Genomic DNA, 12,463 nt, shown 5'->3' on the forward strand with positions numbered 1-12,463 from the left:
ACGCACGCACACAGGGGGGGGGGGGGTATACGCGTATTGACGAACCCCTCCAAATGAAAGTGAGCTCCATCGCTAAACGAAACCATGCATGCCCATACTAATTCCCATGATGCCCCACGGCCAGCCGTGCAGCTTGAACGTCCTAGCGTACACCGTTCAGAAGTTACGACGATTTTATTTCGTATAGGTCAATAACTGTCACGCTGTAAATAATTAGGATGAAACCGTACTCTGCTTGATCATGACTTTCTCGCATTTATTGTATTCAAATATCATCATTCTACTTTCCATGATCAAGTGCAATTTTAGTGTACGAAAGTGAAGTGATATGCTGAAAACTGTGCGAGACGGACTTTGTTTGGAAATGAAACACGTTGGCATTTTCGATCGCTGCCTTGTCGGCAGCACGTCCTGTTCACCAGACGTGCCCACTCCCGTCAGCTGACACACATGACACGCTGCTGAGTTGGCAGCGTCCTGTTATCTTCCGCCACGCTACGACTACCGAAGAGCTTAGCACTATGCTCAAACAGCTGAGCGGATCTGCTGGGTGAAGGAAAATTAGCACACTCTGAGCTTACACTGCCATTCCTTGCGTAGTAACACCACAAAAATTCTTACACACTTAAAAGCCAAAGAAACTGGTACACCTGCCTAACATAGTGTAGCGCCCCTCGCGTGCACGGGGGAGTTAAGCAACATGACATGGCATGACTCGACTAAGTCTGAAGTAGTGCTGGAGGGAATTTACGAAATGGTTCAAATGGCTCTGAGCACTATGCGACTTAACTTCTGAGGTCATCAGTCGCCTAGAACTTAGAACTAATTAAACCTAACTAACCTAAGGACATCACACACATCCATGCCCGAGGCAGGATTCGAACCTGCGACCGGAGCGGTCGCTCGGCTCCAGACTGTAGCGCGTAGAACCGCACGGCCACTCCAGCCGGCAGGGAATTTACTCAATGAATCCCGCAGTGATGTCCATAAATCAGGGGTGGAGATCTCTTGTGAACACCACGTTGTAAGACACCCCAGATGTGATCAATAATGTTCATGTCTGGGAGTTTGGAGACCAGCAGAAGTGTTTAAACTCAGAAGAGTATTCCTGGAGACACTCTGTAGCAATTCTGGACGTGTGGGATGTCGCATTGTACTGCTGGAATTGTCCAAGTTCGTCGTAATGCACAATGGGCATGAATGGATGTAGGTAATCAGACAGGATGCTTACGTACCTGTAACCTGTCAAGATTCGTATCTAGACGTATCAGCGGTCCCATATCAGACGAGATGAACACGCGCCACACCATTGCAGAGCATCCACCAGCTTGAACAGTCCCCTGCTGACATGCAGGGTTCATGGATTCATGACGTTGTCTCCAGACCCTAACACGCCCACCCGCTCTTCAGAATTTGAAACAAGACTCATCCGACGAGACAACACGTTTCCGGTTATCAACAGCCCAATGCCGGTGTTGACGGGCCCAGGCGAAGCATAAAGCTTTTTGTCGTGCAGTCATCAAGCGTACACGAGTGGGCCTTCGGCTCAGAAAGTCCATATCGATGATGTTTCGTTGAATGGTTCGCACGTTGCGACTTGTTTATGGCCCAGCATTTAAATCTGCACCGAATTGCGGAAGGGTTGCACTTCTGTCACGTTGAACGATTGTCTTCAGTCGTCGTTGGTCCCGTTCTTGCAGTACGTTTTTCCGGCCGCAGCGATGTCAGCGATTTGATGTTTTACCGGATTCCTGATATTCACGGTGTACTCTTGATATGGTTATACGGGAAAATTCCCACTTCATCGCTACCTCGGAGATGCTGCATCCCATCACTCGTGCGCCGACTACAACACCACGTTCAAACTCACTCATATCTTAATAATCTGCCATTGTAACAGCAGCAACCGATTTAACAACTGCGCCAGACACTTGTCCTATACAGGAGCTGCCAACGCCAGCGCCACATTCGTCCTGTTAATATCTCTCTGTATTTGAGTACGCTTGCCTATACCAGTTTCTTTGGCGATTCAGTGTACCAAAATTTTGTTACGCGATTATTTTCAATATTTTCGGTAACATGCACTGCGGAAAGTAAAGCTATGGGGAGGGAGGGGAGGGCGTGAATCGTGCTTGGATAGGTGCAGGCAACAGAGCATTTGTCCGCTAAAGGCAAAGCCCCACGTTAGATTCCCGATCCGGCACACTGTTTTTAAACTGCCAGGAAATTTCAACCCTTCTCGTACCACACATGGAAGTCTCGCTGAGAGATGTATTAGAAAGTCTTTCGGCAGCTTAAATGAAGGTCCAAACTATTTGATTGCAACCTTTCTAGACCCAAGGTTGGTAGTTCTTGAAGCTGAAAGAGGTCGACATAAGATCCAATTGTGTTTGCGAAGAAGCTTCCACAAGTAGCAGTATATCTCCTGTGCCTGCTAAAAGAAGGAGAAGAGACAGTATCAAATGTGAGTCTGGAAGCTCACGACGCGTTCTGAGACTGCCTAAACGAAGGGGCAAATGGAAATAACAATATCCAGTGTGACGTTCAAGAAACAGACGTGATTGTATGTGGAGTGACTGTTACTTGAAGACAGTTTGAATCGATATCAATCGTCAGCATCATGTTTAGTAGTCAGTTAGTGCGACAAACTTTGCCAGAATTTATCTTCCACTACCTTGTAGCAGGGTATATAGAAAAATACTTACTTTCTGAAGTTTTCCTTGTTTACCATAACTAGTGAAATCACTCATTACCACTTAAAGCAGAGAAAATGGTCTTTATCCATCGTAATTTGCCTCAAGTTCAGGATGATTACTAGTTTATTTTCTTGCTAAAATGAATAACAAACGGCGTTTTGATTCGAACATAATGTGGTTTAATTAGTCTCTTGAGTATCTTAGATGTGAATTAAATAAAGTCGACTTTATGAAATTTTCGTAATTTATTGAAAATTCGGTATCCGCTGTATAGTGACGTATTATCCACTATCCGTCCGGGTAGTAAATTTAGATTCGATATCTCAGATATCACATATCTCCGGATATATGTTTCATCTCCAATACAGACTGAATTGCTTGTTTGCTTCAAACAATGTAAGTCCCTAAATGCTCCTGTATCAGGAGCTTCAGTGCAGGAAAGAAGAATTCAAGTTTGTAAAGAAACTGGTACGACCCGTTTTGCATCTTGATCATTGCGTTTGCCTACTCATTTACAACAACTCTGACTTCTTTACACACTTCTTCTCGGTTCTTTCGTGAATGCTCTTTGGCAGAATTTTAAAGCGCTTGCTGAGCCGCATCTGAAATTCATCGTTCTCTGTGAAGTCTTTCAGTGTATAGACACAGTAGCGTACTACTTTCGGTGGACTCTGTGGGTCCTACCTGCAGCCGCTTTTTACTGGAAAGTCGTAGTTCCCACACTCCGCACCCCGTGTTGCCTTTACATCCATCACCCATTTCTTTGCTTTGATGTAAATTGCACTGTGATTACCTGCTTCACTCTTTTACCGTCTGGTGACACCCTTGCTGATCGGCGTATATTATTCTGTCGGAATTTTGTGCTCTTGATGAACATGTCTGTAAATGTTGCAATAGTGATGAACCTAATACCTATGTCATGTAAACCGGGTCTTCCAGGTGGCGAATGGAATACAACTTCTTTTCCCACTTCTGTCCTCACATTCATATCGCACTGTAGGGCAAATTTGGTGATAAAGAAAAAGCTCAGGGGCAAGACGATCTGGTATGAGGACAAATGAGTTAAGGCATTATCCATAGAGCTGGCTACAACTGTGTAACGGATAAAATCAGGCCGACTGCAGAAGAAATGGTTGTTAAACATCAGCGTGGTTTCAGAAAGGGCCGTTCGACTGTGGACAACGTCTATGAACTGCGACACCTCACCGAGAAGATGTGGGAATATGCCGAAGAATTTCATGTGCTCTTCACAGATTTTAAGAACACATAAGACTGCACTCACTGGGAGAGCCTGATGAACTGCCCGACAGAGTTTGGAGTAGCCAAGACGCACGTTGTTCTAGTGCGAGTCTGATTCAAAAGGGAAACTGGAGCTCGGGAACTAAGTCATGGAGAGAGTTAACATAAACACAAGGTTGAGGCAAGGAGATGACCGGCCGCTGTGGCCGAGCGGTTCTAGGCGCTTCAGTCCGGAACTGCGCTGCTGCTACGGTCGCAGGTTCGAATCCTGCCTCGGGCATGGATGTGTGTGACGTCCTTAGGTTTGTTACGTTTAAGTAGCTCTAAGTCTAGGGGACTGATGACTTCAGATGTTAAGTCCCTTAGTGCTTACAAGCGAACCTCCCCATCGCACCCACCTCAGATTTAGTTATAAGTTGGCACAGGGACAGGCCTTGAAAAACTGAACACAGATCAATCGAGAAAATAGGAAGAAGTTGTGTGGAACTATGAAAAAAATAAGCAAAATATACAAATTGAGTAGTCCATGTGCAAGATGGGCAACATCAAGGAAGTGTGAGCTTAAGAGCGCCGTGGTCCCGTGGTTTGCGTGAGAAGCTACGGAATGAGAGGTCCTTGGTTCAAGTCTTCTCTCGAGTGACAAATTTCATTTTTTATTTTCAGACAATTATCAAAGTTCAGGCACTCACACATAATCAACTTCGCTCTCCAAAAGTCCTGGCCATGTTCAGATTTCCTTGGACATATGCAGGATTTGACGGTCTACATACAGAAACATTTGAAAACGTAAAAAAACATATGTTTTGACAGAGCACAGGGAAAACTGTGCGACTGTGAAACTGTTGCATTCATTTGTTGCAGTTTATCTGGCAAACTCTTATGTTTTCATCACTTTTTTGGGAGTGATTATCACATCCACAAGAAAACCTAAATCGGGCAAGGTAGGAGAATCTTTTTACCCATTCGCCAAGTGTGCAAGTTAGGTGGGTCGACAACATATTCCTGTCGTGTGACGCACATACCATCACCAGTGTCGTATAGAATATATCTGACACGTTTTCCTGTGGAGGAATCGGTTGACCTATGACCTTGCGATCAAATGTTTTCGGTTCCTATTGGAGAAGCACGTCCTTTCGTCTACTAATCGCACGGTTTTGCGGTGCGGTCGCAAAACACAGACACTAAACTTATTACAGTGAACAGAGACGTCAATGAATGAACGGACAGATCGCAACTTTGCGAAAATAAAGAAAGTAAAATTTTCGCTCGAGGGAAGCCTCGAACCAAGGACCTCTCGGTCTGCAGCTGCTCACTCTAACCACGGGACCAGGGCGCTCCTCAGATAACATTGTCCTTGATGTTACCTATCTTGCGCATGGACTACTCAGTTTGTATATTTTGCTTAATTTTTCATAGTTCCACACAACTTCCTGTTTTCTCGATTGATCTGTGTTCAGTTTTTCAAGGCCTATCCACTGTGTCTATTTATAACTAAACCTGAGGGGGGTGCGGTGGGAGGTTCCCTTGTTAGAGCCATTTGTACCATTTGCAAGGAGATGGGCTGCCACCGATATTGTTCAACCTGGTGCTCGAAAACATGAGGTGGGAAACTTGCCATAAGAATTTCGAAGGGATTGAAGTAAAAGGTGAAGAGATCGCACATCTTGCATTTGCCGATGAGGTAGCTCTGTTGCTCAGATCTGAGGAAGAACTGAAGCGGATGAGCGACAGCGTGAAGGCGGCAGCGAATCCATGGTGTGAGGCAGAAACCAAAGCAAGATACAAGCCGCTAACCGATCGTGCGGTAGTCTGAATCGGCTTTTGAAATCAACGGATTTCAAACTTCGGCTGTACAAAACAATAATCTAGGCCGTGGGGCTTTATTTTTGGGAAACATGGAACGTCCAGTAAAATACTTAAATAACTTTCTCGTTTTCGAACTGAAAGTCTTAAGAAAGATCTATGGTCCAGTGCAAGATGAGGTCACTAGGGAACGGACATCCGTCATATTTTGATCTAGATGGTACACTGATGAGCCAAAACATTATGGCTATTGTCCAACGTGAGGTTGAATGCCTCCTGTTGGTGTTGCGGGCACGTGACGCAGTAAGGAAAGAATGTAAGCGGGAGAGAGAGGCGAATGGGCATTCATTATAGCGAAGCTACGGGTCGAAAATGCGGAAATCCACTAATATAAGCGGTTTTGACAAAGGGCAGGTTGTTATGGCACTGCAGCTGGAAGCGAGAATCTCTGAAATGGCGAAGCTGGTTGCCCGCTGGCGTACTATTGTCATGAGCACCTGTGGGAAGTGGTTGAAGATGGTGAAATAACAAGTGGACCGTATGGTATTGGACGACCACGTTTCATCACTAAACGAAGAGGTCGAAGTATCCCTCACTGTATAATCCAGGATAAGCAGCGATCTGTAGCAGATTTGGCAACAGTGTACAATGCTGGTGCACGCAGAAGTGTTTCGGACCACAAAGTTCAAAGGCCATTGTTGAACACACGACCTGTTCGTGTTCCTGTGTTCACCTGACGACATTGTCAGTTATGGCTACAGTGGACACAGCATCCCTAAGTTTTCACCGTGGATTAATAGAAACGTGTCGCCTGTCGAGTGGCATTTCTTGTTACACCAGGTAGACTGTTGAGCCCCTACATGCCGTCATCCAGGTGAATGGCTGCACGAAACATGCACTGCATCACAGATGGGGACAGCTGGTTCCGGTGGAGGTTCGAGTCCTCCCTCAGGCATGTGTGTGTGTGTGTGTGTGTGTGTGTGTGTGTGTGTGTGTGTGTGTTTGTCCTTAGGATAATTTAGGTTAAGTAGCGTGTAAGCTTAGGGACTGATGACCTTAGCAGTTGAGTCCCATAAGATTTCACACACATTTGAACATTTTTGAACAGATGGAGACCGGTGAGGGCAGAATTATGCTATGGGGTACACTGAGTTGGGCTTCCATGAGATGTGTGGAAGTAAACGAAGGCAGCATACCACTCAACATTTTTGCGAATCACCTGCATCACTTCATTCTTGAAGTCTCCCCCTATGGCGATGACATCTTCCAACAGGATGCAAGGTCAGAATCGTGTTACAGTGGTTTGAGGACTATTATAGTGAACCCACATTGATGTCTTGGCCATCAACTCTGTCTCATCTGTTCCCATTGGAACACAAATCGGGCGCCAGCTGCATGCCCGTGAACCACCGTCCTGTCATTTGCGGGAACTGCTTGATCTGTGCGTAGACATCTGATGCCACATACTTCTGGAATCCTGTCAATTAAAGGCTCTGTTGTACTGTGTTTGAAAAGTGAGACAACACGCTGTTAAACAGGTGGTCATAATGTTTTGGCTCATTGGCTTATGTACAGCAAACCGAGTATTGTAGGTCCGATTAAAGCTAAATGTCGTATATGGGCAGGGCATATCGATCGGAAGAACTAGCACCAATGACCTCTGAAATCCATCGATTCCACTCTCTCCCTTCTTCCCTCCCCTCTTCACCCCCTCCCCCCTTCCCACGAAAGAAGACCACCACGCAGACCAAAGAAGAAGTGAAGAGTCGGGTTTTATAATGATCTGCTGTAGACCGGCGTGGACGGTTATAGGAGGCAGAAAACAGGAAATAGAAGCCAGTGGGACAGGAGCCTTGTAGCTGCGTGTGGTCCTCTGAGTCTGACCGCATAAAGTAAAGAACTCTATCTTCAGGCCACAAGTGGCCCATCGGGACCATCCGACCGCCGTGTCATCCTCAGATGAGGATGTGGGTAGGAGGTGCGTGTGGTCATAACACCGCTCTCCCGGTAGTTATGATTGTTTTCTTTCACCGGAGCCGCTACTATTCGGTCGAGTAGCTCCTCAATTGGCATCACGAGGCTGAGTTCACCCCGAAAAATGGCAACAGCGCATGGCGGCTCGGATGGACACCCATCCAAGTGCTGGCCACGCCCGACAGCGCTTAACTTCGGTGATCTGACGGCAACCAGTGTACACACTCTGGCAAGGCCATTGCCACGCGTAAAGTAAAGTAAAATAAAATAAAATAAGTAAGAAAGCAAATGTGTATAGGGTTTTTCTGAAAATAGACGCTAGCTGGAACATTTCAAGAAAAGAAACAGCGTACTCTGATGTATATATGCAGACTGAAGCAACGAAAGAAAATTTGTACCAAGGCCAGGATTCGAACCTGAACTTCCTGCTCGCTTGGCAGACACACTAACCACTGCGACACCCTGGCACTGTGGCTTTGCACAATTGCACTGACTATCCTAGTACGGCTCCCTCTACAATCCAAATTCCCATTCACGCCTGAGCTTAATTGTTAAACTCGAACAGTTTTGAAGAGGCTCTCCAAGTCTATTGGAACAGCAAAAAAAAAAAAGTTCAAATGACTCTGAGCACTATGCGCCTTAACTTCTGAGGTCATTAGTCGCCTAGAACGTAGAACTACTTAAACTTAACTAACCTAAGGACATCACACACATCCATGCCCGAGGCAGGATTCGGACCTGCGACCGTAGCGGTCGCTCGGTTTCTGACTGTAGCGCCTAGAACCGCACGGCCACTCCGTCCGGCTATTGGAATAGCACCTCAGCACCGAACGAAACGGGAAATCCTGCCCGAAACACAGACAGAGGTTCTTTAATCAAATGGAACTACATGGTTCCAAAGATATTTTCAAGTCCCAAACATCTATGATGTATATATGCAGATTGAAGCGCGAATGAAAATCTGTACCAAGGCCGGGATTCGAACACAAGCCTCCTGCCACTAGGCAGATGCACCCACTTTGGCACAATGGCTTTCCACAATGCTTGTTAGCACGCCTCCCTCCTCAGTCCAAATTCCCATTCACAACACAGCCCACTTGGTATTACCCCTAAACTCTACTAGGATTAAAACACCTATATCTGGGTTTTAGGCACGATCCCCCGTTTCGTTCGATGCTGAGGTACTATTCCAATACTGTTTGAGAGCCTCTCAAGGCTGTTCGTGTTTAGGATGATACCAAGTGGGTTGGGCGTTTAAGAGGCTGCCATGTTCAGGTTGGAAAGTATGTAAGGAAGGAATTACGGTACTGGTAATTTTCACCTCGGATTGATCTAAGAAAACACTCTTATTTACCACTGGGAAAAGTTTAAAAATGCGGTGTATTAAAAATGTAAGAGCATTACCACTGGAATATAAGGCCAACAAAAGAATTCACCAATTTAATTCTCAAACTGGATAAACAATAAGAACTTTTCCACCAAATGGCAATGATATATTGAGTAGATTTCTAATTTACATTATATACCTGCTAGAAAAACATTTCTGAAAGATATCGAATTACTGTACTGTAATACAACTTGACAAGGTCGAAATATATATATTTTATGTTTACAGCTTAACGTAGTTGAACACGAAATTGTTGGGTGCGAAAAAATATTTTGCTCTCCATAATTCCCTGTAAAACATTTTTTATTGTTTAGAGATGAGTTATAAGTAACGCGACGTTGAAAGTGCGAGCATGTATGTTTTTTTTCTGTGTTACGGTCGTCGCCACGCGATCTGCAGTCATTCCTGACCTCGCCGTATTTACCTGTGAAGATGAAAATTTAATAATTGCTTCAGAATCCATTTACACTACCTGACAGTTGTGCAGAGTGTTCGTCAGTGCGCCGTACCTGCAAAAAAAAAAAAAAAAAGATATTTTATTATAAATTTTCGGTTTAGGTAAAACACCAATGTTGCAGCTAAAGATTCTACGTAAGCAGTCTTCCTATATTACACACAACTGAATACCAGTGCTGAAAATATATCGGGCTTCGAGACACCTTTCAAAATCAACTCTCCCTCATTCTCTATTTATATTTCTTGTCAATAAACGATCCCACACATCTGTCTAAACACACTCGTGCGGCTAACGGCCTGACGCAAGCCTTACGAGTTGACGTCAGTTGGACGACTTGTGTGTCAGTCGTCGTAACTGTTACTTTGGCGTTTGTCTCTGTGACAGTGTGTATGTGTATTGCAGTGAACTGTTTATGTTGCTGGTGTTGATGGGAGATAGAAAGTAAAGGGCGAAACCTGGAGCTGGCACACAACCAACTGTTTCCGAATAGCACCAAGGGACTGATAAATTTAATGGCCCATCCAGCCGAAGGGTCACCATCAAGAGCGCCACTACCCTCACCTCATGAGGCACAGCTGTGGAGTGAATTGTAATCTAACCAAGACGTTAGCGTAACCTCTGATGATTAGGCCTTACGTCTTAACCTCTTCCTTGACTTCCTCTTTCTAACGAAATAATGGTGATGGAAATTTTCTTACCAGCAAGATTAGAACACTTTCTCTCCGTGTTGAGTGCAGCCGCACTGTTTTCACGGCGCACGTACAGGGTGTTACAAAAAGGTACGGCCAAACTTTCAGGAAACATTCCTCATACACAAATAAAGAAAATATGTTAATTGGACATGTGTCCGAAAACGCTTAATTTCCATGTTAGAGCTCATTTTAGTTTCGTCAGTATGTACTGTACTTCATCGATTTACCGCCAGTTGGCCCAATTGAAGGAAGGCAATGTTGACTTCGGTGCTTGTGTTGACATGCGACTCATTGCTCTACAGTACTAGCATCAAGCACATCAGTACGTAGCGCCAACAGGTTAGTGTTCATCACGAACGTGGTTTTGCAGTCAGTGCAATGTTTACAAATGCGGAGTTGGCAGATGCCCATTTGATGTATGGATTAGCACGGGGCAATAGCCGTAGCGCGGTACGTTTGTATCGAGACAGATTTCCAGAACGAAGGAGTCCCGGCAGGAAGACGTTCGAAGCAATTGATCGGCATCTTAGGGAGGACGGAACATTCCAGCCTATGACTCTCGACTGGGGAAGACCTAGAACGACGAGGACACCTGCAATGGACGAGGCAAGTCTTCGTGCAGTTGACGATAACCCTGATGTCAGCGTCAGAGAAGTTGCTGCTGTACAAGGTAACGTTGACCACGTCACTGTATGGAGAGTGCTACGGGAGAACCAGTTGTTTCCGTACCATGTACAGCGTGTGCAGGCACTATCAGCAGCTGATTGGCCTCCACGGGTACACTTCTGTGAATGGTTCATCCAACAATGTGTCAATCCTCATTTCAGTGCAAATGTTCTCTTTACGGATGAGGCTTCATTCCAACGTTATCAAATTGTAAATTTTCACAATCAACATGTGTGGGCTGACGAGACGCACGCACTTGTGCAATCACGTCATCAACACAGATTTTCTGTGAACGTTTGGGCAGGCATTGTTGGTGATATCTTGATTGGGTGCCATGTTCTTCCACCTACGCTCAATGGAGCACGTTATCATGATTTCATACGGGATACTCTACCTGTGCTGCTAGAACATGTGCCGTTACAAGTACGACACAACATGTGGTTCATGCACGATGGAGCTCCTGCACATTTCAGTCGAAGTGTTCGTACGCTTCTCAACAACAGATTCGGTGACCGATGGATTGGTAGAGGCGAACCAATTCCATGGCCTCCACGCTCTCCTGACCTCAACCCTCTTGACTTTCATTTATGGGGGCATTTGAAAGCTCTTGTCTACGCAACCGCGGTACCAAATGTAGAGACTCTTGGTGCTCGTATTGTGGACGGCTGTTATACAATACGCCATTCTCCAGGGCTGGATCAGCGCATCAGGGATTCCATGTGACGGAGGGTGGATGCATGTATCCTCGCTAACGGAGGACATTTTGAACATTTCCTGTAACAAAGTGTTTGAAGTCACGCTGGTACGTTCTGTTGCTGTGTGTTTCCATTCCATGATTAATGTGATTTGAAGAGAAGTAATAAAATGAGCTCTAACATGGAAAGTAAGCGTTTCCGGACGCATGTCCACATAACATGTTTTCTTTCTGTGTGTGTGAGGAATGTTTCCTGAAAGTTTGGCCGTAGCTTTTTGTAACACCCTGTATATCAATTCTGTTGCAACGGCACAACCTTCCCAGGCAGTGATAGGAACAAATATACGCCGGTGTGCAAAGCTAAAGGACGAAGATAACTTTCGTATGATGTTCACTACCAAGCTCAATGGAACTCTTACCATACAAAAAAATAACTGCTAAAGTGTAACACAGATGGTAACTGAAAGAAAACCGCAATGAGACAAACAGAAATGACACTCTCATCCAAAGACAGTCGAAATGGTCCTATAGGTCCCCTTCATTATCATTTTATTTTCTTTCCAGTGAACTTTGCATCTTACAGAACAATTCGGGTGTTTTCGTTGCCAAATTTCGTACTAGAGAAAACTGAGCTATGATTCAATCTAGCCGTAGCCTATTTCTTTCTACGACTTGCAAGCATCATACGGCTGTCATGTTGGTTCTTTTCAGACTTGCAAATGCGTATATAACGCCATTATATGTCTTCCATGTTTTTATATGTAACTCAACTCTCGACTATGATTCCATAAAATGTTTATTCTTTGTTCTCCTACTCCAAAACTCTCTGAGAGTGAATGAATGAATGTGGTGTGT

General features: G+C 45.0%; 1 long non-coding RNA gene across 1 annotated transcript in view; it reads right to left on the reverse strand.

The window, feature by feature from the left end:
* The window catches only part of LOC126161544 (uncharacterized), a 221,989-nt gene that overhangs the window by 158,849 nt on the left and 50,677 nt on the right, over positions 1–12,463 (reverse strand). Inside the window, exon 2 of the long non-coding RNA XR_007534930.1 lies at positions 9,572–9,608. This is a non-coding gene — a long non-coding RNA (uncharacterized LOC126161544). The remainder of the gene's footprint in view (positions 1–9,571; positions 9,609–12,463) is intronic.

The sequence above is a fragment of the Schistocerca cancellata genome, chromosome 2 (assembly GCF_023864275.1).
Source record: "Schistocerca cancellata isolate TAMUIC-IGC-003103 chromosome 2, iqSchCanc2.1, whole genome shotgun sequence".
Classification (NCBI taxonomy): Eukaryota; Metazoa; Arthropoda; class Insecta; order Orthoptera; family Acrididae; genus Schistocerca; species Schistocerca cancellata.